The sequence below is a fragment of the Corvus cornix genome, chromosome 7 (genome assembly GCF_000738735.6).
Source record: "Corvus cornix cornix isolate S_Up_H32 chromosome 7, ASM73873v5, whole genome shotgun sequence".
NCBI lineage: Eukaryota > Metazoa > Chordata > Aves > Passeriformes > Corvidae > Corvus > Corvus cornix.
Genome location: NC_046337.1, coordinates 31,534,736 through 31,562,382, shown reverse-complemented (window position 1 = coordinate 31,562,382; position 27,647 = coordinate 31,534,736). Strand labels below are relative to the sequence as shown.

Genomic DNA, 27,647 nt, shown 5'->3' with positions numbered 1-27,647 from the left:
GCTGGGAGACAGAGGAGGGAAGATGATACAACTTTATGACTGTTCTCACAGACCTACAAATGGACATACTAGCTTAATTAAATAGGAGTATCTCACAAAACACACTGGAACACCGAGAAGGGTGGAGTTCAAATGTTGAAAAACATTTTTTGTAATTCCTGCAACTTTTTCTCAGGAACTAGATATGAACATTTGATCCAAGTCATTAAATGTTGCAATAAATAGGAGCTAAAGAAATTAAGATAAAAATCGAGATTTTTGTTAGTTCACTTACTGGTACAATTATAGTGGAAGCATCTCTATCCAATCACAGCCCAAGGAAAACAGAGCCCTATTCACTATCAGTACACCAGGATATTATTTTGGCTTGTCCTGTGAGCTCACTACACTTTTGCAAGTCACTAACTTTATGTCTTATTCTGCACAGTATTAAGGAAAAAATGATGGCACATTTTAAAAGACCATCTATTGAGGAGTGAGTTTTTAATATTTTAAAATAATTTATATGGAGTAGAATTCCACAATAAGAATGAGAATCAAGTGTTGATCTCTGTCTGAAATAAAATGCTCTGGAGGCTCCTTGTTCCCTGCTAACTCTGAATTTCTGAGCCACACTAACACTAACTAATTTCACGCTAACACTCAGCAGACAAAAGTTTTCCAGTTAATTTTTGTTCTTCTTCATGAATTCGTTTGCTTCCAAGCCCCAATCTGAATTGATCAATCTTGCCCTGTTGTGTTGAAGTGCTTCTTTTAACCTGGAGATAGCTGTTTTGCCATAGTAGTTAACATTTAAAGCTCAGGCAGATATTATTTTAAAAAGACCATACAGTTTCAGCACAGGCTGCAACAATAAATCTAAGAGAAAATGTCCTCCCCACTGTTGTAAACTTCTAGTCAGACAGAAATTTCAATTACTTCTACTCAAGAAAAGTAAAATTTTGAGTTTTCTCATTTTCTACAAAACAAACAAACAAACCCCTTTCGTTCTTCAAAAAAGCAATGACGCAAATTAAATCTCTGTACATGTTTCTGTGCTTGATGAAGTTTCCTGAACCACTGATGGCCTACCAGGGAATCTCAGGCTGCCGAGAAGTCCAGAGATCTCATACAGCAGCAGCACAAATGGTTGGTCATTGTGTGCTAGTATAGTTCAAAGACATCCTGATCCTTACAGAGTCAGGAAATATATATGATAAAATGTATTTGAATTGCATCCAAATCGAGGGCACTAGCCATTACTAATGTTGTTAACAAACATTTATAATCCAGCTGCAAGGGTTTGAAACTAACAGCAGGTATGTGGGGCTGCCACCAAACAGCAAGTAAACAAATGAAAACAGACTGCAAAGGAGCTGGGAGGGTCTGAGGATGAAAAACTCACAGAGGTGACTGCAAACCATCTTATGATGTTACCCAAAGCTATTAGCTGTGTTTAAAGACATGCAAAAAGCATCCAAGGAAAACATGAGAATGATGAATTTAACCACTGAGCTTCCTACATGAAAAGGCTGTTTGGAAGGGTATGGGGTTTTAGTGGGTTTTGCTGGTCTTAAGTATAAATAACCAACCTAATGCCAGTTGAATGACACTTCTCTCCTACTGCTTAAACATCTCCCAGTATCCAAGATACCACTGTCATACATCTGCTTTGCAAAGTGAAGAAAAGGAATGTTAGACATTCAGATACATTGCAAAAAACCAAAAAAACGGCAACTGTGTAAAACCAGATTTGCAAAGCAATAGTCCTATTTAGGCATTAGACCGTACATTCTTATTGTTCCTCTAAGTTCTGCAAAGCAAATATGGAGAAAATGAAACTGGTTTTCCCCTTATTTAATTTTCAAATGATTTTACAAGTGTGCCTTTTAGTCCATTAAAGAAAAATCAAAAGGGATTTTGAAAATTCCACTATACACTTGTAGTCTAATAATAAACATTCTCTATTTCAACCAGTCTGAAGTAATATCAAATGAGGGTTGGAAGCTGAGAGGAAAAAGAAAAGGCAGCTAGAAACTACCTTGTGCCAAGTGAGGAATCTGAGGCAAGTCATATGGAAATTCACAGTAATTCACAAACATCTCAATATTCCTTTTTTAACAAAACAGTAGTTCTGCATAGCAACTGGGGAATGGTAACCAGAACAGCCACTTTATAAGCCCGAGTTTTCCATTCAATCAAAAGACTTCCTCTGGAGTACAATCAAACATTGTTGAATAGCTGTAAATCATGTAAAGATGCTGTTTGTTTGCATTTCAGAAAAAACAGGCCAAGTAAGTTCATTTGGGTCATAAAGATTTTTTTTTTTCCACCTCTGTAAACATTTTTTCTAATTGCAACCCTACTTAAGAAAGACATGAGAAAATTAACTTCACAATTCAGATTTAAGTGCTCTATTTTTGAGGTACCACAGTTTCTTGGGAAGTCTGATTGCCCTGAGTTCTTAAGATTAGGCTTAAAGACGAGTGCCGGTGAGCATCTTCATTTCAGTGTACAAAAAAGCCATTATGGAGTTTCATGTGTTTTTACAATTACATGGATTAGCAGTTTTCAGTCCCCAAAATAGTTTCATCTGTCATCATTTATGTTCCTACCAAAGTAGTCTGGTATTCCAGAGTGGTTAAGCTTCTCCACAACTATGTTCAAGTGAAGGAAATGAAGAAGAAAAAGATGAGGAAACAAAAACCTTATTTTGAATATGTGCAAACCCAAACTTTCTAGAATATCCTTTTTTCTTTAAGGAGCAGCTCACTCATTTTGTCTTATCTTTTTAATATGTTTTCAAGAAACAGTGCAGACGGTACTTTTTGAAATCTGCAGTTTTAGAAATGTAAACTTCTAAGATTTGTAAATATGGTTTACACTCTAGTATAAGAAAAATCAAGGCATGTAGTTATAGGACAAGGGGAGATGGATTCAAACTGAAAGAGGGCAGGTTTAGCTTAGATATTAGGAAGAAATTCTTTACTGTGAGGGTGGTGAGGCCCTGGCACAGGTTATCCAGAGAAGCTGTGGATGCCCCATCCCTGAAAGTGTTCAAGGTCAGGTTGGATGGGGTTTGGAGCAACCTGGTCTAGTGGAAGGTGTCCCTGCTCATGGCAGAGGAGCTGGAACAAGATGACATTTAAGTTTGCCACCAACCCAAACCATTCTATGATTCTACGAAAAAAGAAGAAATTGGAATAGGTTCTTTTCTGCATGCCTCTTGACTTAAAAAGTAACTCCAAAATTTTAAACTAGGTATGGCAGTCATATTTCATAGCCTAATTAATAAAATACCTTTGCTGAGCAAACATGGGCAAGAGATCAATCTCATACACATCTTTAAAAAGCAAGTTGATATAAACCTAAATTGTGTCCAAAGTCTCAACACCGATGATAAAATTCATTCAAGAGTTTGAAACCTGGACCCGAAGGGAAATACTGCACTATGACCAGAATGAAAATTTTGGAACAAACCTCTGGGCACAACCCCTTTCTCTGGAGGAGCTGGAGAGCCTTGTCCTGCTGCAAGAAGGAAGCAAAGCAGGGTCACCTCCTGCCTGTCCACAAACTGGACACACTCTGCTGACTGTTTCTCCTATGCTGCTTCTGGAGCAGACTTTTCTGGGTGCTTACAACAATTGTTCCAAAATAAGGAAGCATCTCTCCACCTTCAATCCATCTGTCATCAAATTCCCTAAAACTGCACCTCTCTCTCCCATCTGTTTTCTTTGGATGATTACTTCTATCAGCACAGAACAACCATAAACAAATCACTTCACAGACCATTGCAGCATTAACATTTCCCATTTTTAATTCTCCATTTGGGCAAGACATTTGTGTTACAATGTTAGCTCATTGTTCTATTGGCTATTAATAAGATAAAAAGTTATTGAAATCTCAAGACAGTCATGAAACCATTCAGGAGTTTAACTAAAAGTCATCTCACAAAGTGACATTTTGGTCTGGTTAATGATAGAAAAATTGTTAGCTCTGTCTCATTAAAAAAACAAATCTCTGCAGAAAAATTTGCAGAGACACAGGAAATATGTATTTTAATTTCTTTTCTGTCTCTAAAACACCTACAGAATTTTACAACTGTTGTGCCTAATTACCAATGCCAATAAAATAACATGACACTAAAATTATTTGTTTCAAGCTCTCTTTTGAGAGCAACCCTCTCTACCCAGGCATTAATGAATTTATACTGCCTTTCCCAGCTACCATAAGGAGCTTAGTGTAGAAATTATGGATATCCTCATGTAGAGTAGAAAATGAAAAACTCTTGCTTTCCCCAAAGCCATTGCTAATGCATTTTGAAGACTGCATTTTACTCTTTGTGAACACATCTTTGCTCTCCAAGATGAAATCTTACTAGTGCCACTAAACTAAGTGCAGCTACTGATCTGCAAAATCAGCATGAGCAAGAAAGTGAGGTCTGCTAGCGCCAAGTGTTTCATATTAAACATACAATTGCTGGCATAAAATCTAATGTCTCCAATGTTCATTTCCTTTAAAAAAGGGGCAGGATGTGACTCAACAGAAAGCATAAGTCATTTAACAGTGCATTGAAGCACTCTGTGTTTCTAGTTTGAGTCTAAAAAGCATTTGAGGAGCAAAGTAAGAACGGCTCTTAATTAAGGTATTAATAGTACCTCTCTGACAGTTAAATGTTTAAATGTAGTCCATTTAAAGTGTTCTCCATTGTTTAAAAATATATAGGCTGTGAATCTTCAGTGCTCATGGACCTGCTGCCGTTTTATGGTGCTAAGAAAGAACTTCCATTCACCAAACACTAAATTCTGAATTCTGCACAAACCTGTTTCAAGCCCTGCCTTTTGACAGGGTAATATATGCCAAAAACATTTGAGCAATGCTATCCTGAAAACCACTGCACTTGCTAAATATAGATCACTCTAAACTTAACACATCATGAACACATCTAAAGCTGCAACTTAAAAGTCAACTATGCAGCCATATAGCATGTGATGATAAAATTATAGGGCAAATATGACACACCATGTCTGTAGTTCCTCAGAAGAAAACTTACATATGAACAACCCTGTCTGCTTCAAACAGGAAAGGATCCAGCATTCTATGATAATTTTCAAAGTATCATGAGTAACCTAAGTATCCTTCTCAAATGCAACCTTTATACTGTGGCACCTGATTTTTTATTTTTCTTTGTTTAGAATATTGTAATTTTAGCATTGTTTCAGATAATGACTGCCTTTCACATGCATCTGACTACCAGTTACATCATTCCAGACAAGGCCGGTAGTTGCTTGTCTGATGATTCACCATCAGCCATGGTTTTCCACTGTAAAAAATAAACACAGTAGCCAGTCAAAGGGAAAGAGGCACTTATGATAGTCTTAAAAGTAGCAGAAGTATCTAAGAATTGCAAATTTTATTCAATCTTTTCACAGTAAACATGAGGCCTGTATGCTATCATGGTGTCTGCAGCTGTCAAAGGCAACCTATTTACCTACATTGCAAAGGAGACACCAGCAACCTGAATGAATTTTTGAGGTCATGAATTTTTAAAGGTATGCTATTAAATGAATTTGCTCTATTTTATAAAAGCCACCCACCTTGTACACACCAGCTTGACTTTTCATTTCGCATAACCCTGCCAAAGATTACTTTGATTTTCTAAGTTACCGATATTATTTACCTTAATTGTGTTAAAATAGATGTCAGCTTATTTAGGTACCTAAATAAAGTAATTCTGGGGAGACAAGAGGACCTAGAGGTTTTGTAAAGAAACATAAATATTTTGACTGGTAGGCTTGTGATTCAAATGTAGAGTCCAACAATGATTGAAAGTTAAATTGTGGGATGACTACATAGGTGATCTATGGTTTCAAAATTATTTTCTAGTGAACAAGTGTTATTAGTACATAAACTGTCACAACTATCCATCAAAAGATGCCCTGGAGGCTGAAACATGCTTTAAAGTTGTCTCTCTGAATTAGGGTAAGTAAATTAACAGCTTGATCTATACCTGTGTAAACTGAGTCTGTTCTCATAAAAGATAAATTTTATATTTTAGTATTATCAACATGACATATCTCCCAAGTATTATGTCTGGTTAAATTTTAAAAAAAAAAAAAAAATCTGAGGCCTTACTGCCCTGACAGACTCTCCTTTACTTCCCAATCATTTTGCTAATATGCGGCCAAATTAAGAATTTTCCTTTCACAAAATTCACTCACTCTACATGAATATACACACTCTACACACACATATTTATACACACGTATAGAATCCATACAAACAGAATGAAGTATGAGGGCAGTATCTAACAAGGAAACAGTTACAACCTCCTGATCCCTTGAGTGTGCCTATGGCTACAAACAGCTTTAGCAGTCAAAAAAATTCCACCTCTGTACCCAAGACCATCACCGTGGTACCAATCAGAGCTGCTCACCCAGTGATTTCCACGACAATAATTGTTCAGACAAAAGTCCTGGGGATATGAGGAATCAAACAAATGAGGGAAGGAGAAGATCCATTGAGCCACATTGTGCCATCATCTACCAAAACACCACAGTACACAACTCCCTGAACATTCATTGCATGTGTCATGCCCTCCCATATTTTCACATTAAGTTTTAAATGCATTAATTTTCTGCCAAGACCCTGATCCACAGCCTGCTACATCTCACAAAACCTGGAGATTAAACTGATACATTTTAGAATTCTTTTTTTTTCATACTTTTACTCTGTGAATGTTGCTTAGAGGATAGCCCTTGTATGTTTTTTCCTTCCCTTCACCACAATATTCCATTTCAGAATGTAAATTCAATCCGTGTATGCTTCACACTCATTTTACTGAACATTCAAAATAGAAACCATTCACTCAATAGTTCACCAAATCTTGTACTGCATTACAAGACTGACAGCTTCTCTGGATTTGTTGTTGAAATGTCACAACATTTTATTTATCAGCAATATGATAAAATATGAAAAAGAGCATAGATTCACATTCTCATTGTCCAAATAAATTTTAGAGTAATTTAAGACTCTTTGGCTCTTAGAAGTCTGCAAATACAAATCTCAGAAAAATTCCTTTCACTCACTTTCCTCCAGGAGTAGCTAAAGGTGTACAAATATAGGAGTGGCAAATTCCAGAGGAACTTCAAATAGACTATTCTATTTAATCATATTTATCATAAAATGGTACTAATCCTTCCTTGGGGCCATGCATTTTAAAGCTATATTTGGATACTGAGAAATTTTTGCTTGCAGGGAATGCAAACTATCATTGGCCTGATTTTTAATGTAAAGTGATTTTGGAACTTGCTTGCTTCCATACCCACTCAGATGGATTCTGACATAAGCCTGAAACAACTTCTTATTTCTCAGTAGGAAAAAAAAAAGGAATTGCTTAAGCTTTCAGGCATCTCTTGACTGAGAACTCTCAGCATAATCCAAGGGTGAAATCCCATCACTGTGAAAGACCTACTTGCATCTGATGCACCCAGATTTCTAACTACTGTCCATTTTTCTGATACTAACAAGAGTTTATAAATAATTGCATTCTGCAGGAGTCTAGCAAGAATTAACATAAATCTGGGGCTAAGGTACAAAAATACATACTGAATAACCCTTTTATTATCAAGGAAATACTAAATTACTATCAGCTATTTCTTATTTTCATTCTGTTGTAAAAATTGATTATCAACATACAGCTATGCCAGAAGCACATATGCCAAAGAAATCTGTTTGCAAATTTGACTGCCAAAGAGCAATTGCTTTCTTAAACCTTGGGGAAATGGGAAAACAAAATCTATTGAAAACTAGAGATAAGGAACTTCATTTTCCCTCAGTTAACTACAAAGACTGTAGAAGCACCAGCATGGGTTTGGTTCTATAATGGTTATGTTTCTGTTAAAATAGAAACATACATTGAAACAGTAATCTTAAATATACTTTCAGCATCAAATAAAGATGTTCGTTACTTCTCTTGGAATCAGAAAATGCCTGCATATACCATGTATATAACACTAATGGTCAGGAAAAATTGGCTTAAATGCTCTGGTTTGCAGACAGCAAAAATGAAAAGGCAATGCAACTGTTGACTCAGGATGTTCATCATGTCATACTAATACTGCCTTGTGCCACTGTCTGCAAATGTCTTTCAAATCAGGTGCCTCTGTTGAACTGCACCTCTTTTTCTCTTTTCACTAAAACAAACACTGTCCTTCCTGGGAGGCTGTTGTGTAGTTTCCTTCGCATTGTCTCTTGTTCAAAGGAGCCAGTTTAGAAGAAGCAAAACAAAGCAAAGATCCAGGGCTGGAAAAGATGCTCAGTCACATCTTGCTAAAGGCACACATCTTGATTTCTGCATGAGAAGCAATATAAAGACTTCCTGTAGGTAAAACTACAATGACTGCCTCTTTGAAGCTTGTCTTCAAAAGTCAAAGTCTGCTGCAAAACCTAAATCCAACTCTTGGATGGAGAGAGAAGTTTCCCTCCTTCCAGTATCGTCAGTCTGAGAGATGCCAGGCCTTCTCTGCCTTCCCTCACAGAGATTCCCAACTCCTATATAATAGTACTTCATTTTGCACTTGATACTTCTAGACGTTGTTACAAAAGAAATTTCTACCAATTTCCTCTTCAGTATTGAACTTGATAGAGAGTAAAAAATTTCTCTAAAGCCAAAATCATGCTCAAAGATGACGGGGAAAAAAAAGAAGAAAATAATTCAGCATTTCAGAGAATTTGATGGGGGTCAAACATCCATGCCAAGTAACACCCAACAGTGAGAAGTTGCTGTGTTATCATAATAACAAGATTATTTAGATATATGCATGAAGACACTTAAACTGTGCATACTGCATGTACTTGTGCACAGGAGAGAGCCTGCAGTGGCTGGATGCTTTATTTAGGCAAGAGTTACCCATCTGTAACCGCAGGAGGGAGTTGGCAGATGGAGCTCTGGAGTTCCCTGCTGGAATCCGGCCAGGGCGCTGCCGTAACCAATTCCTCTCTTCTGAAAAGCAGACGGAGACCTTGCATGTCATACGCTAAAGCTGTTAAAGAGCACTGAGAACCAGAGACTGATTTCCTCTGCTTTGTTCTTTGCAGATCTATTTGTACCTGATGGAGGTATGTGGAAAACTCCCACCTCTCTAAGACAACAGCTTCATATATTGCTTCTGTACAAGTATGAAGAACAGTAAGGACACAATGCAGTTTTAATTCCAGTTTTTAGACCAGAATAACCTAAAAATCTTTTCACAACCATATGGCAATTCTCATTACTACTTCCAAATAACAAAAATCACACTGAATTAATGTTTTTTTAAAACTCTAAAGAATCTTAATTCTAAAATGCTTGCACTTCTAATCTTACAAACTAACATAAAATAAAAATCAAAATTGAAGGTGCAATATTTTTTTTTCCTGATTAAATATCTTCCACCAAGTGGTTTAGTGGTATATAAAGAAAGAGGAATAGCTAGTACATAAAGCAGGAAACATTTCATTAAAGGAAAGCACTTTGAAGTTCACTCAGGCTTTGTTCTTTTACGGCTTTGCTCATGTGCATCCCTAAGCAGGGAGCACAGACACAGGCGACATGGTTTCCTTCTGTTATCCTGCCTTTTTCATGGGCATGTTACTCAAGGGAAGGGATATTTAGCCTGGTTTCCAGACAGAGAGCACTTCTCTGCAAATTCCAGTCGTAGCCAAAGCATAGCATAACTGTTGCCACCTCTACTGCTCAGACACATCTTCTGTTTCACACAGAAGCTATTTGGAAAAGATGAGAGAGTTTTCAGTAGGAGCAGGGAACTTTTTTTTCATTCGGTGGAGACTAAACACAGACTTTTCTGGAACTCAGCTTTGACACTGGATGAAAGTAATAGCTGCAATCATAAAGCTGAGCTATTCTTTCAGCTCACATGGAAAACTTGTACAAAGTAAATGGCTATTTCATGAGCTTCTCAGATTGGAGCAAAAGGCATGTCATGAGTGGGTGTTAGCCTGGAGAAAGTGCTTGCTTTCTCCTTTAGCTGCTAAGCAGAGCTTATGCAATAAGATATGCTCCTCCAGAAATGTATGTTTTCCTGCTTGTAGAACCTGAAACCTCTGACTTGCTCTAATATACTGTGGTTTTCTGCCTTCTGCTTTCCAGCCAGAGAAGACAATCTACCCTATCACATAGAAAAACAACATCTCAATGGAGAAAGACGCCCTCCTCAATGTAGATTATCCAGACACGCAGTAAACTGCTCTTCATCCAAGCCCTCTCCATGCTGCACTGTGTCTGGAGCACTTGCACTGCCTGCAGCTCCCTTTCCCCACACTGGCCCTGGAGGAACACCCTGCCAGCCTCAGCCACCTTGCATTTATTGGGACACCAGCCATTCTTCTTCTCAGCTCAGTAACACTGCAATTCATGATTTTTTAAGGAAAAAGGAATAGAAAAAGCTGTACATTAAAGTCCAAAATATACTGGAAAAGAGAAATAAGCCATAGCTCACTGACCACAAAGACAAACTACTTGGCTTGGGATAACTGCTGAGGCAGCAGCCTCAGCTGCCTGGGGCAACTGGAATATTCAGCAATCATCTCCTCAGCTGGCACAGTTCACACAGAATTTTAAGGAAACACAAACCAACAGATCACTTTTCTTTTAAAGCTACAAGGGAAATTGCAGTGGACTTCAATTCAGGAGCAGCTCAGACAACATGAATCTAAGAATAATAATCTTATCAGCTACTTCCAGGCAAGACACATCTTTTATTTGTATTAAAAATGCAATTGAGAAATCAAAGTTTTAGAGCAAAGTCCTTTCACTGTTGTTACAAGAAGTGACATCCCTAGGCACAGATAAAAGTTTGCAGCTTGAGCTGGCCACAAACTTCTTGCAGACGCTGTTTTACACACCTACCTGTAATGTCCCTTTTATGAATGCACTTATAGATAAACAGCAAGGCACTTCCAACTTACATAAAAGCTCTCTCTTTTATGAGAGAGAAAGTGCTCTTGGGACAGTGTTTGTAAACACTTTAAGTCCAAATATTTTCCAGACTGCAAACCCAGTTAATATTAATGAAAAATGTACCTAAAGCATGAAACACACATGTATTTCAATTCTATGCATATATGTAAATATGATATCTATTTATATAATGTTTAGTAAAAACCCACAAATATTTAGGACATTTAATCTGCAGTATGCTACTTGGATGAATAATCTATCCTCACATCCTTGGAATACCAGTATATATGAGTTTATAATATCTTAACTTTATGTCCTTCTTGGCTTGTCTACTGCTAGATCACATCACTGTATGTAACTTGTCAGCAGTTACATGTCTACAGTCACCAAAGGGTTAAGTCTGATGGAGCAGGAAATATTTTACAAATCAGAAAGCCTTTATAGTGTGCTGTTCATGTTGCAGGGACTCTTCAAATTGCTTCCAAACAGTGCTATTTTTATAATGCCTTCACAAAAGAAAGTCCTATCCTACCCATTCACAACTTCAGTGCAGCTTTAGATGAAAACTGGATGTGTCATAAATCAATCTTTGCCCAAACTGCTGAACAAAAACTCAGATACAACTTCAGATAAAGCATTAAGGAGGTCAGGACAGGAATTGTCGAAGTCCTCTCCAGCCCTCCTTTTTAAACTCCACTCTTGCTGTCTGTGGGAACTGTTCATCCTAATTCCTGGAGGGTTTTGGTTTTCTTTTTTTTCCTCAGTAAGTTAATTAGAACATGAGCAGCCATTCACAAACAAGACCAACAAGTACTGACTGCTACCAGAGGCTCAGGAGCAAAAGGGAAGAGTAGCAAGGGAGGACCAGGAAGGCAGACACTGCAAATGTTTTTGTTGTTCCTGTTACAGTTCCTTCATTACTGTTTTACTTGGTCTGACATGACTGAATTTTTCTACTGCTTTTCTGAAGCAATATTCCAGACCTGCATGGGGCCTTGAAGTTTCCCCTCTGTCAGTAACATACAGCACTTCTGCACAGCAATAACCTGGAACTACTGCCAATACCCAGCAGAAGGAGAGTCATACCTACAGTATTAATTTCTCCCATATAGTTTCCACTGAATAATTCATAGACAGGTCTTTGTCTTTCATACCCAAGCAATGCTCCATCAGCTTTTTACAGACTGAGGGAAAGGTGTCCTTTTACTCCTCTCTAGAGTATCTATGGAAATTTGAGCCAGGGCAAAGTGCCAGACATCAGAAAACCCTGAGACCACTGCCCATATGGGTTTTCGATGCGTTACATCAAAGGCACTTAATTCACAGCTTAACTCTGAGAGTTAGATTACTAATACATAGCATATAAGAAGGGAATTAGAGTCATTTACAAGTGCCTTTTTAAAATTTTTCTTCCAATTACTGTAAAATTAGTTGTCAGCAAATGTCACCCAGTAAGCGATAAGCACCTCAAGGTGACAACAGTTCCCATACCACTGCCAAGAAGGGGCGTGGGGCAGGCACTGCTTCTTTGGGATTTGGCATTGTGTTCACTACTGCATTCCCCTCTCCGCCTTTCTAATTTTGCACTATTCTTGTCCTACAGGCATGGAGTATTTATAAAACTTTTTCACCCCAAAAATACACTCTAGAACATCTATTAAATTTCACTTTTCCAAGGATGTTCAGGGAAATAGTCTGGTAACAGTTTAACCCACTGTGAAAACAAACCCCTTAATAACAGGCAAATTTTTTGGTTTTTCAGCTTAATCTAAAAAGAGCAATTGGACTGCAGAGTTTTAGGAAGTATATTCTGTTGACTTATACATTTATTAAACTGGGGAACTCATGATTTGGCCACTGTGAGTTTTCACATTCGCATTAAAAATAGCATATCATGGGTTTATAACACTATAGACCCTCAGGTTTGAGTTGTTTTTGGGTTGGGTTTTTTTGGGGGGGTGGGGTGCATGCATTTACTTCTTTATTAAAACTATAGAACACCGAAATCAGCATTTTAGTTGGTTTGGAATTTTGTTGTTGCTAGAGGTTTCTTTTGGCTGTCCCTCTCTTTACAAGTTCTCTCATAATTTTTCATCAGTGTAATTATTAAAACAGTGTTAGATCCTTCACCACAATTTATTATTCATTTTCCCATACAGTGCTTTTAGAAGCTACAAATGAAGCTGCTTTCTGAATGTTCCAGTCATTGCACAAGCTTGCAGGTAGCCATGCAGCCCTTTCCCAATACTCTGATGTACTCTGGGAAGTTTTCAAAGAATAGGAGTTCAGTGTTCCACTACAGCTGAATTTGAATGGGAATACCTCACTATACAGCTGTGAAAATCTTCCTCATAAAACCCAGTAGAATTTAGAAGTGCTTTTGAAATAAGTCACCTAGTTAAAAACACAAAACCTTATTTTTTTTTAGAATAAAATTTCCCAAAACCAAAAAAAACATGTTTTTCAATAAAACATGAAATTTATGTGAAAATTATAGTCTAACAAATATGGAGGAAATGGTTGTATGAAAAAAAAAACCCAATACTTTTTTAGAGAGATAACAAAGTTTTTCTTCTCCTTTCCCATGTATCTATCACTTGGTCTTAAACTCCCTTTTAACAAGCCTCTTCTCTTTTCCCTACTGCTACATAACTTAGTAAAGAATCCAAACTACCTGATGAGAATCACAGCTAAGAAAAAACCCCACACATCTGTGCAGCATGGAAAAGCATCAGTCCCACAGTGACTTACTTCAATGCTTTAAGTGCCTGTTAAATTAAAATTCCTATGAGAGGAGAGAGGGAACAAAAGCACATGAATTCAAGCTTTATGAGCATAAAGTTTAGATTTTTTTGCTCAGTTTTAGAGAAATACAGAACAAATTCATACAATTTTAACTCTACAAGTTTTCTAGCAGGCAGAAGTTGCAAGGACTACATTACTGTGACTGATGTTACAAACGAGACTTCTTCATTCTGCCAATTTTAAATTACAGTTTTTGTGGAAGCTGTAAGAACCATGTACCAAAAACAGGACTCAGTGAAGCACCTGCGCTCAAGTGTAGTTGCTACCATTCTTTAATCATTCCAGGGAGCATCTCTGTCACAAAGCCAGGAAGCCAAAGCAGAATTCAAGATGTTAAGAAAACAGACTTCAAAGGCTAATGCAAACAATTTGTGCAAGCTTTACTGTTTTCAGAATTATTAAAACACAACCATTCTTAGATACTGCTCATATAAAATGCCCAATTATACCTTTATGACTTACAAAACTCTATATAAACAGGTATGTTATTTTGATCCAAAATATCACACCTGTAAAATCATTTTGTTGGGTAAACACAGTTCAGTAACACCACACATGCCTGCACAGAGGAACTCAAAGAGGCATTTTAGATCACCCTTTGAAAAACTGGTCACATTTTTTGTGCCACAAATGCTGGCACATACAAAAAAATTGTTACTAGTTACTGATTTTATAGTTTTTACCACCGATTCCTTAGTGTTCTAAATACTGGCTGATTTACCAGCCCCAGAGGCACAGGGAATTTGCCTGTGGGGTTTTGTGTGTCACATCTCTAATTCATAAACTTCAGGAGTTGGCCTGTAAGACCCTGTTCTCAAAAATTTTAACAGAAAACAATGAAAATTTCCCTCCTCAAGATTTATCACAACAGTAACTGACATCTCTGAAGAGTTCTGTTGGTTCAAGTAAAGATACACCAGGTCAGAACTGATATTTTCAGTTATCTTGCCTTGGTGGCAACACCACCCACATTCCTCTAGATTTCTGGAATCTAGAGGATTTGGTAATTTTTACCAAGTGGTCCCGTCCTATCACATAAGTAGAAATCCCAAAAAAAAAAGTAGAATTTTGCAGCAGAGCTCTTTATGGTTATTTCAGAAAGATAAAAGGAAATGTTTTAGCAATTTCTATTACTGCTCTAGTTAATACCTACCAATTTTCATTTTTGTCTATACATGCAGGCAAGATTTGAAACAGCAGATACTCTGTCACATATAAGCTCTATGAGGGCAAACATCTCAAAAATCGGGTTAACAGATATATATACTCAGGTGGTAGGTTTTTGGATTTTTTGAGGGGGGGATTAGTGTAGAATTTTGGTTTGATGGGGTTTTTTGTTGTTGTTGTTTTTAAAGCAAGCACAGTACCTAAGCAATGAAGCTACCTTACTCACTTCTCAGGAACGCAAAGAGATCAACTCCTCCACTTGACTGTTGATCCATTTTGTTCTTTCATTTAAGATGTTGCACATTTAGAAGTCCAGTTCAGAAACACCACGTTCAAGGGTTACTTCCTCAAGATCTTAGTGAAGGCTACAATTCACCTACCCTGAACCTCCAGCTGACACAGCTGTGCGCTACTGGAGAAGGTTTCTTCTGACTGCTGGTCAGAAGAAAAGCTCCTACACTACCTGGCACACTTTTTCAACTCCACTTAGTACCACCTGGTTTGTGAGTTAACCTCTTAGCAACCTGGATGATTCACAACTGTCATTAAGATTTCTTTTTGCTAACAAGTGAGCACCTATTTCTTGGCTGCTGTGAGAAATAATCACAGAAACATAATCAGTTGCAAATGCAAAGCCAGCTTTTTAATTAACATTTTGCCATAATTGGTTGCTATACCTTTTCAAAGCTGTCTTTTCTCAGCAGTTAATTATTCTTAAAAAGACACACCTTTCAGGCATAGGTTTGCTAAGACATTACCCTATTTGAAAAAAACAATCTCTCAAGTAACCTCTAGTGTTTAAAAAAGGACAAATTTTTAAAGGGTAGGGTTTAGCACAGAAAGCCCCATTTAACAGTGGAATACATGAAATGCAGCTTTTTAATACAACATTCAGATCTTTATTTTTAAGTGCCATTGAGAGCTGTTTTTACTTGAGATCAGTGACTCTTCTCTTTCATCCACCACCACATGGAAGTGAAAGCTGGAAGAATACAGTATGTACCATAAATACAGAAAGGCATCAGTGCCCTTGGATTCAGCTCAGTGAAGTCATAGAGCAATATTTTCTTAAACGTGTTCAAGTAGTTAATTTTAACTGGAAAAGGGGGGGAAAAAGCCAAATTAATGTTAACAATGTAAGGCAGCTGACCTTTTACAGAAATTGAGCTCTAGCCTTTCCAGAAGCTGGTAGTATTAAACATGAGTAACTCAGCCACAATAAAACCATTTCTACTGCACACTCTGATGGAGTCTTAAATATTTTAAGAATATAATAAGAATCACAAAATATTTCTGCTACTTACTGCATGCAATCTCTCCTTCAGAATAAAGACTCCATCACTCAGATCCAATCTTTTTCATCAAAATAGCTCTTTCTTGCCAAGTAGATCAAATCTGCTGATAAAAATTTCCAGTTACAACATTATATTTTAAAAATTACACATTCTGTTTTCAAACAACTGTGCCTTCCCCTGTGTAATGATTGTTGCATAGACATGTTTATGCATACAAGACAACTTTCAGGACTTGGATCAGGAGACCTGCTCCTTTTATACCACACAATAAACCCATCATTGTGATTGCTAAACTTTGTCCCAGCAGATGGATATTGTGTTTTACATGGAACACGGTACAATCTTAAATCTGGCTTTATTTGACAGGATTTTGTCTGCAATGTGGACAGGATAGCCCAGCAACTGAGGCTGGGCTATGGCCAGAAACAGTTAGACTAAAACCCAAACCTGACATCAATGGAATGCCCAGGTACAGCCTGGCTGCCCACACAGACCTGGGCAGGTTCTGTGCAAGAGCAGGTGACTGGTACAGCCTGAACAACGGCATTCATACTGTGTTCAAAACCAGAACAAAACTAAAATTGGCATTTCTCAGTTTATAAAGTCTTTCAGAGGGCGGAGTAAAAAACCGTTCAAATAACAGCATTTTATTGTCTGTTTAAATGTCTTTTAGATCTGCCCTTAGACATCTGACGTGAATCTTAAGATGGGTAGATAAATACCTTCATTAACTTGGATTTAATCATTCCATGATTCTAAATCTCAGGTTGCTTGTCTGCCAATGTACAACACTTATGATAAATTCCCAAAATTAGAAAAATACAAAGAAAATTATACTTTTTCATAGTTTATGAAATATAAAAACATTCAGTTTTACTTCTTATAAGAAATCATGCTGTTTGATAGAGTAAATTACAAGGTATTTTAAACTGAGATAGAGTTTATGGAACCGCTGAAAAGAACTCTGTTGATGGACTGGACAAAGCTGTCTTATAGAAGCATATTGCTGAAATCCATTACCTCCTCAAAATGTGGGGAGCCAACACTGATGCCATGGTTACAGAAACCCGGTAGTGGTGAACCCACAGCTCCCAAGGCCTCATTATCCGTGCTGAGGGAGTACATGTAATAAAACGTCATTTTCTGTAACTGGTTTTCAATTAAGGGTTATTATTGAAAATGCTGTATGAGAACTAAGTCTTAATCTAATGTCTGCTATATTCCTGGTAGGTTTTTATACTTTTAAAAATTTTATGTCACAGCTGCATACTTTACTTGGGTTGTCCATTTCTGCAAACAGATCACTAACTTCCCACAGTGCAATACAGAGGTTTTGTCAACACATTGTTCCACATATCAGCATGGTCAGATTTCTTTTCCAAAATAAAATCTTTGCAAACGGGTAAATTAAATCAGGCTGAGCATGGCAATCTGTGCAGTGCCAGAGAAGGGTCACACTGCTGGCACACAGAGTCAAGAGCCAGCCAGGTGATGCCTGCCTGGTTTGCTCAGTGCCCGACCTCATCCAACAGAAGCTCATGGCAGGGACAAGGAAATGAACTGCCACATGAAGAACCCAGTAAGAGGCACAGATTTAGTCAGCTAATTTAAAGTAAGCTAGATAGAATTCCCTAGTGTTCTTAGAACTGAAGTGCAGAAAAAACACTGTTCTGCAACTGAAGTGAATGGAAAAATGCTAAGAAAGCCAGGACTGGACAAGACTTGTGAGTCACTACAGAGCTATCCAAAGGGATACAGAGGTCGTCCACGCACTAGAACGTGGGCTGAAACAGTCACTGATTTATTTTCCAAGAATCCCAATAGAGGCACTCTCAGGGGAGCACAAGACAAGAGACTTTGCCATGGTTGCAGCTACAAAGATGACTACAGTTCAGAAATTCTGGCAAACTTGAGATGCTACAGTAGGAAGTCAAAGCTGTACTCTCAAAGTTCTGAGAATGCAAGCACAGAGCAGGAAGCAAGACTTTACAATGGCATAACTGCTAGGAAAGCTTGGGAGTGGTAAATGTGTTTATTAAGTGATTTATTCATATGCATTCTTTTCAAAGAAAATATCAAGGTTTAGTGTTTGAGACTCATATTTTATGACGGAGTGTTTATAGACGGATTTGGACATCTCTCTCTGAATTACAGGGTAGTGGGCATGGACGGAATATAGGTAGTGTTACATTTACTGCTGTACTCAGAATTCAGCTCCCCTCCTTCATTCCACAGAAGTGGTGAATCCCAATTGCCTTTTTCAGGCTAGGGAAAAAGACAGCCATGTAGGACTACTTGATGAAATGAAAAATTCAGAACATAAAATTTGATATAAACCAACCTTTCTGCTTTGGGTTATGGAACAGTCTGAACTAGGTTAATGTAAGCACTAATAATTGTCTTTATTATTAATTTGAAATCAATTTCTGAAATCTACCTCTAAGGCACTAGATGATTTAATTTAATTATATAAACTGCAATTAAACTAAAACAGAACTTTGGCTAGCTACTACTTTCCTCTTCCATAATTTAAAATTGAAACATTTAATCTGCCTGGCAGAGACATGTTTTATTTACCAGTATCCCTAGAAGCCACCAAGTTCAATCTGACTCTAAGTCCCAAAAAACCCCTGGTCTTTGACCCCCAGCAAGATGGCTTTATGTGCAACCCAGCCACCTTAATAGCAGGGGGATATAGCTCTGGAAGCTCTACTGATTGTATCTGCAGCACATGGAACTACACATTAAGGAAACTCTGACAGAAACTGGGCAGAAATAGTAGAAATTACCTTACATGACATCATAAAGCACAGGCCCCATAAAATTAAATGTATAAAACCCACAGTTTTACATTAGGAATTGGGAAAGGCAATGGAAATACAGCGTGTCAATTTTTTTATTTATGAGAGATTTAAGGCTGAAGACAAAACCCTGCAATTTGGGTTCTACAAACTAATGACTTATAGAAATGATCAAAAGTGATTAAGTCACTTTTTGTCAGCTGATTTTGTCACTCTCCTGTCTGCCCCAAATTCACCTTGGGCATTATTTTCATTCTCAAAACTCAGTTTTGTGCAACACATAGGTTATTTACCTGCTTTATCATCCTTAAGTAGAATGAACAAGACCCATAATTGACTTTCCCTTCCTTGAAACCTTCTGCTGTCAGTAGCATTTTTTCAGTGTTGCTAAAGGGAGGGCTGTATCACAGCAGCCATGCTAAAGGTCACTGAGCTGTGACTGAGAACTTTCTTGGTGCTTCCATTGCTCCACAGACCACTCTCTCTGCTTAATTCAGATGCCTGGGTTATCACTGATCATTGTTTGATGAAGGTTCTTACTCAGAGGTAAGAAAAATAGAATGAAATTTAAATTATGACCAGGGTCTCTATCCTCCCATGACTTAAATCATGTTTAACCATTAAAGCAGAGGTGATGTTTTGCAGCGACAACCTTTTTCCTTTTTATGATAACATGACACCATCCTGTAACATTTTTCATGGTGCATGTATTTTAAATGGGGAAAGTAATAACAAAACAGTATCAAATCACTATGCCAGATGTTGATGTAGTTGAAGAGGAATCCCAGAGATATAAGACTGGAAACTACAGTCCATCCAGGAAGCCAACCTGGAAAACATGACTAGTGCTGTGGGTAATGCTGGAGTTCGAATATCTGTATTTTCTTCCAGAAATGAAAAAACTCACACCCTGGAATTTTTTAAAGCTACATATATCAATGCATGGTCTGAAAATGCTGTGAGCTTTTACATTATATTTTCTGTCTGCTTTTTAAACTAACTTCACTTTGAGTGTAGACATGACCCTTCATTTTTGTCTAGAAAAGATTGCTAATAGGATTTTAGTTAGAAATGTGCAGTTTAGAAAATATTATCCTGTGTTTTGCATCAACTGTCTATACCAAGATGGGAAATATTAATCATTGTAGCAGTCTGCCACACACAAATAGATTATTTTAACAGATGTGTGATTTAAGTAAAACTCTGAGCTCATGATGTAAAATTTGGAGTAAATCCAGTACAAGGAAAATAAAGCACAGAACTAATTAAAGGAAGAAATGTGAGAAATAATTGTGCTAAACATTCTTCTTATTCTTGCCTTCTTAGGAGGACACCATGCTGGGCAACCTTGGGGAAGGAGAACAACTGTCTGCTCCCTGAGGAAGAAATGGGGAAGAGAGTCATCAGCCCTCACCTCTGGAAAGCTGAGTCCTGCTCAGTCATTACTTGCACACAAGAAGAGAAAGAGTGAGTGTAAAAATTCTAGACAATGGCTCAGTGCCTACAAAGAGGCGTTCTTCTGCCTGACTTGCACTGCTGGTTAGATTTATGATCTGAGACACAAGTAGATCACTTACATGAAAGTCAAAAGGATATTCTTTTCTAACTTGATGTAAAAACCTACAGGAACAGATAGAAAGTTCTTAAACTTCAATAGTATTTGGATCTGTGACATTGAACTAGAAGATGACAACTTTTTTCCGCTGGATAAAACACATAAAATCCACACAAATGAAAGCTCTTCAGTTTTTTCAGTAAATCAGGACAAAGATCCTTAAAGAAAGACAATCCTTTTTAGTACTCAAAATATTACTTCATCTCTCAAAACATTATTAACATACCATTTCCATAACATCAGTTGGTCTTACTACCACCAAAAAGGAAAATTTCAGTAAATAGAGTATTTAATTTGCAGTCTTACTACACAGCTAGAAATACACTAACAGGTTGTAATTCTTCAAGAATTATAAGCTATAATATGTGCTGTGGCTACTTTTTGGCTTCTACATATTTATAAAATAGACCAGTATTTCCATTTATTAACCAAGTTATTACAACTTTAACATATTTTAGATTACTCTTGTCAGAATATACTCAAACAACTGACGACTTAATTTTATTTTGTGGAAGGCCTTAGAAGTGCCAGGCAAAGTTTATGTCATAACAGCATTATGGTGAGAACAGGAAATAGTAAGAGAGAAGTGAGAGTGACAGGTGGTACTGCAAATCGTAGACAGAACTACAAAGTAATAAGCAGATAGGATGATTAAGCAATATAAAATTAGAATTAATCTCCTGGCTAAATATTATTGGGTATTTGAGATACCTCCAGGTTGACAGGAGTTATAAAGAGGACCCCAGGTAGGGGTTGGGGTTTGGGGCAAGGGTAAGGGGTTTCTTCTTGTAAGGATAGTTTATGAAACAGTGTATGAAATACAACTTTTAAATGGACAATACAAATATCCAGATCCTTTCTTATTCATAGCTACACATTCCAACCTAGAAACTCATTTGAAAAAGGGAGTGTCAGAGAAAATATCTTTACTTATTAGAAGTGAATTAAATTTGTACTGTGAAATGGAGTACAAGTAGGATTAATTTGGATGCAAACATCCCAGAAGCAACCTCTACAACTTATAGAACACTTTGTACTTTTCTTGCAGAAAAACAGACTTTTGGATGGGAGACAAATTGAGCTGTCATTGAGGTGAGTTTGCAAAAGGTATGTAACAACATCCATAATATGATATAGACTTACTCTTCCTTGGGGTTTTTGTTTGTTTGTTTGTAGAGCTTGGTCCATCTCCTTCCCCCCCCCCCCCCCCCAAAAAAAAAGGATGGAAATCTTAATATTTACAAAAAAGCCCAAGTTTGTAGGAATTCGCACTTCTAAAAAGAAAATTTAAAAGACCTGATATAAATATTCACATACATTCACAAAAAAGGTCAGTCTATTGTTAGTCACTATCTCCTTTTAGAGGATGTCAGCATCAAATAGCACCTGCTAATACTTCAATATTTTTCTAAAGTTCCAGTGTTCCCATTCCTTCATGTCCTTTTGCTCTCTGTTCAGATCCTGGGGTATGGCAGGATAGGGAGTACCCTTTATTCTCAATTAGGGAAAAAGCTTTTTTTTTTCATATCATTCATACCCTAATTTACATCACAAATATGAATTAGAATTTTTCCAACAAAAATATAAACCAGCAAAGCATGTATGTAAGGGCACATAGAGCTCTTATTTTTAATATCCATTATCCTGTTTTTTCAAGGTAATAGGACACAAGAGATAAGAATGAAATACATTTCTAACTAAGATCACTTTCTTATTTCTATTACAAATCACACTTAGGAGAATAACAGGAAATTTCCAGTTCACTTCTATGTTCTCTTAAAATTTCATCTATTTTGACTCTGTGGTCTAGATATGTTTTCATACTTTCTCTTGTTTTTTTTCCAGTAATTTATTCTAATACAAACATTAGTTCAGCATTCCTTTCAATTAGAGCAATGTTCCTATTCTCTCACAGTTGGTATTCTCTCTTACCAAAAAGATTTCTTTTTTCAGTACTACTAAGCTGAAGTTACTGTTTTGCTTTTCTTTACCTTCTCCCTCCTCTGAGGGCCTAATGCAAAACGCACTTTTGTAAGTTGATAGTAGAAAGTATCAATTTTTTAGTAGCAATTGTAGAAAAATTTATCAAGATCTATTAAACAATAAGATATAATCGCATTAAGTCTTAAGCACTTAAATGATGTCCATAACCCAAGGTACTGCTTGCTGTATTCCCCTTGATGATCAGAGATGAACGGGAACCTCTAGAGGCAATTCAAGGCACAGAAGGTTTTACTTAGGTTCACTTAAATGACTTCAAAAGGCTGTATACTCCTCTCGAAAGTGAGGGTCTCAGTCAATAAATAGCATCCCTAACCCTGAACTGTGACTCTCCCATTATGCAGGAATGCCATCCTTTACCAGCAGTGCTGGCCAAACATGCTGGCACCAGGTTTCACATCACTGTGGCCATTAAAAGCAAAGCCAGCCAGCATTTGCTTCCATTACACAGAGCAACTTTTCCCTGGCAAAGTTATGTGAAAAGCTCTTTCAGCCCATAGATCACAAGAAGCCAAGAATTCTCTACAATCCTCCCAAAGGTGAAACACAGAATCTGACCCAGAAATAAGTTTCAGTCACTGGCCTCAAAACATCTGCCTTCCTAGTTTGCCCAAACTCCTTTTTCCCCACATACACACACTGCAATGGGTTGAGTTGGCATCATTTGTGTCATTCATTACATCAAGGACTATTATTCACTTACAATAATGACCATTTATTTCTTTAGGTTATGAGGCATCTTGGTAAAGCTAATATATTTATCTTAGTCTGCTCTTTGTAATCACTGTCTAGTAAAAATAATTTGCTTGTAAACAATTAGCACGACATAAATGCAAAATCTGTGAAGATTTCCACAGGCTGCACTTTCAGTATAGTTAGAGCAGCTGGAGGTAAAATACAACTAGAATTGGCTATATAACAACAGTTCATATTAACTGAGCAAAATGGCTATTGTTTTGTTGATACAATTTATCAAATCACTTTTTTAAGCAATGGTTTTATTTTTAAAATAATCCCTTAACCAGAAAGCAGCTCTCATCTATAATTCAATTGTGGACGATGACTCCTCACAAGTAGGCTCTCACCATCCAGCCTTGTTGAAGCGCTTGGAGCCCCTGGGGCAGAGGGGGACACACAGACGTGCCCGGCCCTGTGCCCGGTTAGCACAGGCCAACACTGACATCTGGTGCCAGCAGAGCCATTTTACACGGGGGCAAAGATCCCACTTCACACTGCACTGAAGAGTTGCTAGTTTGACACTAAGACAAATCAGCATCTCCTGTTCAGAACCAAACCACAGCAGAGTCTGACTGTAGGGAAAAGAAATGAAACAGTAAAAGTGCCAGGGACATACTTAAAGCCAGGAGAAGAAAATGAGAGAACATTTGTAATGTTTTTTCTGTAATGCACTTTTTCCAAAATGGTGCTACTGGCTATCGTACCTCAAGATAATTTTAGCTACTGCTAAAATAGAGATCTCTATTTTTGTGAAAACAGTATTAGGGTTATCTGTGCCAGGATGAGCAGAGTTTGCACACTAGAAAAAGCAGAAGAGTTGTTTCATTCTGAAAGCAAGGGCTTAGATTGTGGCTGGCACGAGCTTACCTTGCTTGAACTGCTACAACCACTACATGTCCCATTTTCTGGGCTGGAGAATCCCTCTGTGCCAGCATTTTCTGGCTACTTGCCCAGAACAAACTGTCCCTAGGCAATGGAGCATTGAGCCCAATCTGTATCAATGAGTCTAGCACAGTTAAGGCTTGGGGTGCAATATTTACATGCACACGTAATGTCCATTTCCTTGTAGGCCACAGCCTTTCACTACCAAGAATATCAAAGACAGGCTGACACACCAGAGAGGATGATCCCAATGGTATTTAAAAGACTTTTTTCAAGCCTATGAAGAACCAATTACAACAGAGTATGACTGTCTTACCTACTAAGAAACTAAGCTTTTACACTGCACTTAGTTCTGCTACCAGCTGTTAGCTTGAATGTGTCTGTGCGAGATGCACAAACCTGCCCCAATTACAAGCCAACCTCACTGTTCTCTCATGCAAGTAGCCAACAGAGAACTATTTCCAAAGTGTAGCTGTTCCACGCAGCAAAACACTTTGCAACATGTCCTTGTTTCCCTAAGGCACTCTGCAGCCAGCAAACTCTTGTAATAATGTTATTTGCAAGAACAGACTTGGAAAAAAATGGCTTTTTATTATTGCATCTTTGTGCCAGTGCAGACAGCATCCTGACTTACCAGATGTTTCTTATTTCTTTTTTCTAAGCTGCACTTTGGTATTTCTAGAATTGAAGGTTTCAGACAAAGAGGTTTCTGTTACCTTAAGAAATCCAATTTAACACTGCCTCAAAAATCTGTGATTACATGAGTAAAGCCTGATTGAGAGAAACACACCAAGCCTCCATCCAAAGAGAACACTTTGGATAACTTTGTAACCCCACCTCCTTAAAAAAACACGGAAACAGTAATAAGCTCTGCAAGTTCCGTGAATGGAAAAGCATTTGTTTTGTGAAGTTTTGAGGTTTTGGAACATAGAGTTTCCTTGTGTTTTTTCTTAGATTTTTTTTTTTCTTTTTTTTATTTTATAATAGAGACAGTCAAAAATACTGAAATCCCAGAACAAGGGATACTGAAATCCCAGAATCCAGGGGACTATATTTTGTAGGGAAAAACACTATTCAGGATTTTGAATGTATGTGCAGGGAAGGAGGTGCAATAGCCACAACTAAAATTAAAGTACAATTTGCCTGATCAGTGCCAAGTGTTACTGACTAGTTTTCACTCCATTTTAATTAATTAAGGTTTCAAGACCTTTATTTAAGTACCACAGCTACTTCAGCAGATGCGTGGCTGAGGTTTGCAATTTTCCCACTTGCAGGAGATGCCAGGACATTTCAGTTCTCTAATCCCTAATAAGCAGCAGCTTCTGCTGTAAGGAAATATGAGCAAGTATAGAAGGCACACAGTTTACAGCACTTTATTTTACTGGTTGCTTTTGCAATTCAGTATGTGGTCACTACAAGAATTGCACTTGAATTATAGATGGTCTCTAACCCCTACATTAGGAGTGTGCATTACTTTTAAAAAATAACTGTAAATCAAAGAATGTGGAAAACAAGGTGAAACTCTCCTTCTCTAGATAATAGATAAGATGGAAGGAATTCACTGTGGGAGGGGAATTAAAGCAATTCAAGCACAGCAGCAGACAGCTGGGCAAGAAGCAATGGCAAATAAAGTTCCCACAGCTACTATAAAAGCTCATCATGCAGTTTATAATTTCAAATCATGTTACATTGCAGTAAAGACTGTCCTTTTTGCTTTATTTTCTATCTCACTTCCAGATTTTCATCATCAGACTAACAGCTTATTCAACCAGAATGGATTGTTTTCCTATTCACTGGCCTGCAACACAAACAACTTTACTGCTTGGCTAACTACAACATGTTGCAGTTGCCCGCTCAATGCCAAAAGAAAAATCTTTTTTTTCTAATTATGCCTTTACTGACTGCTAATTGACCTCTACATCTTTACATCTCCTACTAAGTATGGCCAAGGAGAAACCAGGTTCTCTGTGATACAACCCACAGGCATAGTGAAACAAAGCCTCCCTACAATTTCAAAACTCAACATTATTGCATGACAATTGATAATAATGCACTGAACTACAAATTCACATTTCTTCCATATACTTGCAATATGACATTTATATTTTTCTTCTGCCAGTATGTGTAAAAATTCAGGACCCATCATTATACAATTTTAGATTTGGGCAGTCTCTCTGTAGTAAATAGTACCCTGTCTGACTGTAAAACTTCAATGTAGTCATTTCTGACTTCTTCAAGCTCTCAGTCATGCTCCTTCTTTTTCACCTTTTCCCACCCTTTCCATAGTTAGGACAAGGGGATTCCTGGCATGCTCTTATAAACCCAGGTCTCTGGAAAACAACTGTAAGGACTAGGGAGGGGTTTGCACTGTCACACAGGCACTTCCAAAACATCCTCAGTTTTGGGGCCTGTTGGGGCTTAATACTACACTGTTTTCAGACTTCAAATAAACCAACTAGAAAAAAAATGGTTTCTACAAGAAGATCTAAGAATTTAATGAATATAAATTGATTCCTGTGTACAATGTCAGCAAGTGTCTGTCTTTGAAGAATTTCCAATCACAGAAGCAGTCCAAGCTTATTTCTGCTCCAAGCCCTTCTCATCACAGTAACTGTAACACACATTCAACTACCAGAATAAATATTTGTTCACTCATCTTGTATCTCCTCCTTATTCTGCTACAAAACAAGAGCCTGCCCTCCAACCAACATCAATTTGCACAAAATTTTTGCTTTTGTGTAACCTTTCCTATCCAGCATAGCTTGGAGCACCAAGCTGGCAGTGTCTGATCCCCCTGCACTGGCTGCTCTCCCGGCTGCAGCAAACACCTCACCAGCAGCTCCAGGAAAGGTGAGAGCCATGGGATGGCCCCAGGAACTGCAGTCTGCACCAGGACGGGTTTGTTCCCTGGGCAACGGCACAATGCCAGAGTGAAAAGTTTGCCCTTCCCAGCAGTAACCAGCATGAAGGCCTCGCCAAGGAAAGGTTTGAGTTTCCACTACTGTCAACCAGAACCCTTTCACAGGCACTGTGAAAGCAAGCGAGGGATTGCTGCTCCCTCTGCAGTCTCTACAGTGGGACAGTTGACTTCTGAATAAGAGGTTATTAAACAAGATACACATGTAGTATCTAAAAAGGTTTACAGGAGAAATAATAATCTTATTGGGACCAACTTCAGTCTATTGTGCTTATTTTTTAAGCAGTTTTACCAATTTCAGTTAAACCTGATATCAATATACACAATGAAATTGTTAATCTTCCATTGTTTTCACTGGGATATGATTTTAACCTGAGATGTAGCACTTGGTATCAACTGTTCCACACATTAATGTGTGTGAAAACACACACATGCTAATTTCTCAGCATTCTGGATGGGTTTTACAGCAAGACAGCTCCAGCTGTAC

General features: G+C 37.7%; 1 protein-coding gene across 1 annotated transcript in view; it reads right to left on the bottom strand.

Moving 5' to 3' along the window:
* COL5A2 (collagen type V alpha 2 chain) overlaps positions 1–27,647 on the bottom strand; it is a 171,160-nt gene that overhangs the window by 118,508 nt on the left and 25,005 nt on the right. Inside the window, exon 2 of the mRNA XM_010406502.4 lies at positions 16,216–16,306. The gene's annotated coding sequence lies outside the window, so the exon portion shown is untranslated. The remainder of the gene's footprint in view (positions 1–16,215; positions 16,307–27,647) is intronic.